Here is a 6,253-nt window from a genome sequence, read left to right as displayed (position 1 = left end):
TATGTAAGACTTTAGATCTTGCTACTGGTGACATTTCATGTTTGTAGGAAAAGGTCAAGTACAAAGGGTGGAGAGATACCTGTTAAGTATTTGGAGAAAACTAACTAGATTTTTATCTCCTCCAAGTAAATTCAAGATTGAATTTTTTAAATACACAAAATGAGAAAAGTACCAGAAGAAAACACAAATGCCCACTTATACACTTTTGTTGGTGGTGGCAAAGACTCCAAAGCAAGATTTCTGGAGGTTGCTTGAGCAATATAAAAAATTCAAACCCTCTGTCTATCAGACAATATTAGCAAAATAGAAGAAAACATACTTGCAAAATATTTACAATGTCTGTGTATCAGAGAAAAAGTGAATGTTAATTTTACAGAGAAGTCTTTGAAATCAACAAGAAAAAACAAATCTGAAAGTGGACAAAGAACTTTTTGCTTATGTACAAGTGACCAATGGACAAAAGAAAAAATATTTAGTGCCCCTGCTAAAAAAAGGAATTTATGTTAAAAGAGGAGTAAAATAATGTTTTCCATCCACAGAGTTTGTGAAGATGACCAGGGATTGTCCTTATACTGCTGCTTAAAGTTTAAGTTGCTTCTGACTTTTGAAATAGGCAATTTGGTGCTGAGTGCCACATTTAAAATATGTGTGTGTGTGTGTGTGTATCCTATACCCATCAATTCTATTTATATTAAAATATCTTGATGAAATAATTAGATAAATTACATATAATTTGTTTTTCTCAGCACTGCTTAAAATAGCAAGGTATTATGAAAAAAAATCAGTTTGATTATACATACACACAAACAGACTATCATCTTAGGTTAGCTGAAAATATGTGCAAAATGTAATAAAATTTATTTCTGATCATTCTCAATGAGTATTTTTTAAAACATCTGATTTCTGCAATGATCAGGTACAGAAATTCTAGGAAATATTATTATGAATGAAATCATTCTGGGGAAGAGCAATAATATGAATCTTGCAGAGATAAAATTATTTCTCACTTTCTACTTTTTTTTCTGAAGACTTTTTGAGGATTGGTATCTCTTGACAACTTTTAGCCTCTTCAGAAGTAAAGGAAATATGTATATTTAAATTGTTGACACTATAACAGATGTCATCCATTTCTCCCCATTTAATGCCCCTCCACCCAGGCCCCTTCGGCCTTCACCACATTGTAGTCTGTGGCCATGAGCTATCCATATATGCACATATATGTTCTTTGGCTAATCTCCTTCAGTTCCTGCCAACCCCCTCCTTCTGTTTGTTCCATGTATCCATGCCTCTGGTCCTATTTTGTCTGTCAGTTTATTTTGTTCATTAGATCCCACATATAAGTGAGAGCATATGGTATTTGTGTTTCTCTGGCCCGTTTTGCTTAGCATAATACTCTCCAGATCCACCCATGCTGTCACAAAGGGTAAGAGTTCCTCCATTTTTACAGTTCTATAGTATTCCATTGTGTAAATGTACCACAGCTTTTTTATCCACTCATCTACTGATGGACACTTGGGCTCTTTCTTATCTGCCTTTAGAGTGTATGCATATAACTACACATATATATTTTACTTTATATGGCTTTATTACATACAATATGTAAATGATTATAGATTAATCATTTTAGTTGTGTCCTTATGAAAATAAAAGATAAAAAAACTATGCCCTGGCCAGTGTGGCTCAGTTGGTTGGGGCTTCATCGCCATGCCCCTCCCATACACTGAAAGGCCACTGGTGCAGTTCCCGGTCAGGGCACATACCCAGGTTTCCATCCCAGGTCGGGATGCCTACAAGGAGCAGCTTATGGATGTTTCTCTCTTTCTCTCTCTCTTTTCCTCTCTCTTGAAAATCAATTAAAAACAAACATAAAAAAATATTTTTTAAAAAGTTAAAATTTTTGTTGTTGACAGTATTACAGATGTCTTCCATTTTCTTTCTTTTTGACCCACCCAGCCCCCACCCCACCCAAGGCCGTCCCCATAATATTGTCTGTGTCCATGGGTCCTGCATGTGTGCATCTATGTCCTTTGGTTAATCTCTTCCTGTCTCACCCCCTCACCCCCGAGATGAGATCTGTTATTCTATTTCATGCATCCATACCTCTCAACCTATTTTGTTAGTCAGTTTATTTTTGTTCATTAGATTCCACATATAAGTGATATCATGTGATATTTGTTTTTCTCAAACTGGCTTTTTTCTTTAAATAAAGCAAATATCAGTGATTATTACTATTGCCGAAGTATCATTTTACTTTATAAAAGTTTCCTTTAAAAATATTGAACTCTCCCACTATGTTTATCCATTTTTTCAATCCATTTGTACATGAAATATAACCTGAATGCCTCTTATGCAGCGGACATATTCTACTCAGGACGTTTTCAATCTCTCAGGCCCCTTTCAAACTTAAAATCTTCATGTTGCCCAATATGAGCAAAATGAGAAATTCAAAATTGAAGTATTATCACAGTTGAAGCTTATTCTCCCTCCTTTCAAGCAAAAGTATTTCTGAAGGTAGTAAATTGTAAAAGATGACCTTTACCTGCCCTTTTGAAAATGCATAATAGTGTTAAACACTAATATTGATCATTGGGAAGATTTGCTTTCCATACAATCTATAAATCTAAATATTGAACAAAATGAGCCACTCTTTTCATTTAAATCCTGAGTGTCCATTGGTTTAAATTTTCTTGAAAAAGTAAGAATTATTTTTAAAAATTCTTGTTTTGTTCTTTTGGTTCTCTTTCCCCCATAAGGCTTTTAAGAATTAAAACTTATTTAAATGCCAACCATTTGAACAGAAATGCAAGAGGTCTGTTGTATCGACCATTATTCACTCAGGGAAAGGCACCCTGGACGGTATGATGCCAGTATATTATGTATCAATAAGAATTTTTTTAAACAATGCTGCCAACTATAGTTGTAAGACATTCTGAATTAAAAATTGGATTCCAATGTTGGAGATGTTAAAATGTGAGAGAATAAGCATCTTAGAATCATTGAAATACTCAGTATTCTTTCTGATCCTTAAAACACGCCTGCAAAGTAGGTATAATGATACCATTTTACTTAATTGAAATGTTGTCTTTGTAAAGTCGTAGTAATAGTAATAGTGATACTAATATTATCTAACAATTATTGAGCAGTTTTTTGGTGCTAGGAACTGTAGGAAATGCTTTGCATAGATTCTCATTAAAGCAAACTGGTGTCCTGTGAGATAACTACTATTTTTATCCCCATTTTGTTGATGAGGAAATTGAGGCACAGAAAGGTCAAGTGATAGCTAACAAGTGACAGTTAAAACAGGATCAGACTCAAGCTGAGCTGAATGCCCAGGTCACCCTCTGTTCAGACAGGCTGCGGCTTCATTAATGTGCATAACAAGAACTAGTAAATATTGTACTGTCCCCAGAAGAAAACGAAGGTGTAGGGACAAATGTTTATAATTACCTGAATAATTGTGTATATTGAAATAGTGCACTCTAAGTTCCTAAAGAGTCCTCTCACTTTCATAGGACTGCCCTGCATGTGGCCTGTGCCTGTGGCCATCCCAAAGTGGTGACTCTCCTACTAGACAGAAATTGCCTGTTGAACCCCCGTGACTCTAAAAAGAGGACGCCTCTGATTCAAGTAGGTACTAGCCAACTATGTTAACATGCGATGGATTTGATGTAATCACTTAGAATAAAAATGAATTTCTCTCATTTAACCAGAAGTCATTGGCAAAACTTGTGGAACGTTTACATTGAATTCCTAGAATTTATAATCTATTTCTTGGCATAATACTGACAGGCTTTAGAATATCAGAAAGAAGAGTGTGCAGCTATTCTGCTAGAACGTGGTGCTAATCCAAATATAATGGACATCGATGGCAACACCGCTCTCCACTATGCTGTCCTTGGTTACAGTCAAGCTATAGTGGAAAAGCTGCTTTTCCACAAAGCAGACATTGAAGCAAAAAATGAGGTATAGATCAAATAACTTTATTTACAAAATATTTGAAATACACATTTTTACTTTATTTGCAAGCATTTTCTTTCTCACACACATACACCGAACACAGTATTATCAGGCCCTGTCACCATGGCAACAACTCCAAAGCCCAGTCAGGGAGGGCTGGAGGAATGTAGTGCCCACGGAAGGGGCAAAGCTCTGTCTCCCAGCTACCCTTCTACCCCAGGAGGGCAACTTCCTCTTAGGGCCTGGGAGTGGGTGGGAGGCTCAGAGCCCAGAGGACTGAAGGCCTGGGGGAGTGAAGTGATGGTGGGGACTGGCTGCTATGCTGGCAGAGGCTTAGGAAATGGGTGCTGCTGGGCACGAGTGGGAGGGGGAGACCTAGTGCCCAGCAGGGGGAGCTGGGTGAGTGCAAGTGGGAAGAGGAAGCCGCAGTCCCCAGGCAGTAAAGGAAGGACAGCATACCATGATAGGTACTGTGATAGGAACAAAGAGTCTTGGAATCAGGACTGTAAATATCTGAAGTGGGATCTGGAGAATGATGTTGAGTTAACCTGTTGAAAAGGGAGTGGAGGGCATTTTAACAGTCAGTGACTGCACAGGGGTGAGAGGAAAGCAGCTCCTTTTTCTTTACTTTCTATATTACATGTTTAAGTTCAGAGGATCTTTTATAAGTTTTAATATTCAGTTTGGATATATGTAATTTTGTAAATCATAAATTGTTTTTGCTGCTCTACAGGATGGCCATACACCACTTTCCCTTGCTAAACGTGAAAATAGACATCAGATGGCAGAGTTGTTAGTAAGCAGAGGTGCAAAAATCGACAACATAAAAAGGTACAATAGCTTGTTCTTCCTTTTTAGTTTGTACTTGGAGAGCACACTTATTAAAGCTGGGGACAGTGAAACAAGGAAGGGCTTAGGATAGAAGAAGCAATAGGAGAGAGCCTTGGTGGGGTTGCTTTGGCTCACTGTAAACTCAGAAAAGGGGCCTTGGAGACAGGTTCAGAGGGTTAGCCCAGGATGAGCTTCCACTGCCCACTGCTCCCCTGGTTGCAAGTCTGATGAGGTCTCATAGAGTTTAGGAGATGGAAGCCTGAGAGGGTGAGGAGGGGCAAGGGAAAGCCTCAGGAGTGCTCCCAAGAGGGAGAGTGTGCTGCTGTTTTTGTTTTGAAACCTTAGTATTGATCTAGAGTGGTAACAATCATTCAAATGAGAAAGATTAAATTAACAAGAAGATTAACTTATAATTATATAGTAAAAAATATGAACATATTATATTAGGTAGAAAAACAATTACTCTGACTGGGCAACTGGAATAGCAGTATACTGGAGGATTATATTTATTTCTAATGTTGATTGATGTCATTTGCAATGTGACCTTTTTCATCATTTATTTTATATTAGCTAAAGGGGTTTCATATTAGTTTTATTAATTATGTATTTTATGGACTCTAGCTGATAGTTTACTTGATACAATAGTGGACTTAGTCTCTCTTACAGTTTTTTTAACCTTTACTATGTATATAGTTTCCCTTAAAAGGTGCATGTTAAATATAAATAGTTGATTTTGTGTTTTGGATAATCCTTTGCTTTTCATTGCTTTGTTTGATGAACACTGATATAATTAGGTTATCCCTAAGTGACTGTGAAAACTGCTACCAGATATAGTCTGGGCTTATCAGTTATTATTCTCTTTCATTTCTAGTATATTTTGATGTTTTTAGTTTTTATTGGTATGGGTAGAAGGAGAAAGATAACTTTAATTGAATAAACGCTTCCTTTAATGGAGGCAAGTTATATGTGAGTGATAAAGAAAAGAGACAAGGGCCTTCAATTCACACAAAATGGGGTTTAATGCCCAGCTTTCCTGCTTGCCAGGTGTGTGACCTTGGGAATGTTTCCTAGCATTTCCAAACATGTTTCTGGATATTGCAAGGAGGATAGTAATGTATCCTTCAAGGGTGATTGTGTGTAAGACTATCTAGTGGTTTTATCTTGTAAATATTTACTTTAAAATGCTAGTTAACAAGAAACTGAGGTTTAAAATAATTTCACTGTTAACTTTTTGTGGAGCAGGTAAGATTTAAGGCAGTTTGGGAATGGGAGTGAATTAGTCTATGTCATCAGTCAGACTCCAAGCAAAAGGCTAGACTAGTTTGAAGTAGCAATGGGCCAGATTCTTTATTTCAGGATTTTTAAGATCTTTATTAATAAGGATCTTAACATTATCCATTTCATTCCAAGTGGAACCTCTATGCATGGGGTTACAAATAAAGTCACATCTCTGGTTTTTCTAACT

At 36.8% G+C, this 6,253-nt stretch overlaps 1 long non-coding RNA gene across 1 annotated transcript in view; it reads left to right on the top strand.

The window, feature by feature from the left end:
* The window catches only part of LOC148094341 (uncharacterized), a 4,682-nt gene extending 754 nt beyond the window's left edge, over positions 1-3,928 (top strand). The window contains exons 2-3 of the long non-coding RNA XR_015714289.1: positions 3,513-3,627; positions 3,790-3,928. This is a non-coding gene — a long non-coding RNA (uncharacterized LOC148094341). The remainder of the gene's footprint in view (positions 1-3,512; positions 3,628-3,789) is intronic.
* The last annotated feature ends 2,325 nt before the right edge of the window (positions 3,929-6,253 follow it).

The sequence above is a fragment of the Miniopterus natalensis genome, chromosome 1 (assembly GCF_054644295.1).
Source record: "Miniopterus natalensis isolate mMinNat1 chromosome 1, mMinNat1.hap1, whole genome shotgun sequence".
In the NCBI taxonomy this organism is placed as follows: Eukaryota; Metazoa; Chordata; class Mammalia; order Chiroptera; family Miniopteridae; genus Miniopterus; species Miniopterus natalensis.
The sequence above is the reverse complement of the archived record's forward strand: the minus strand, read 5'-3'. Positions and strand labels throughout refer to the sequence as shown.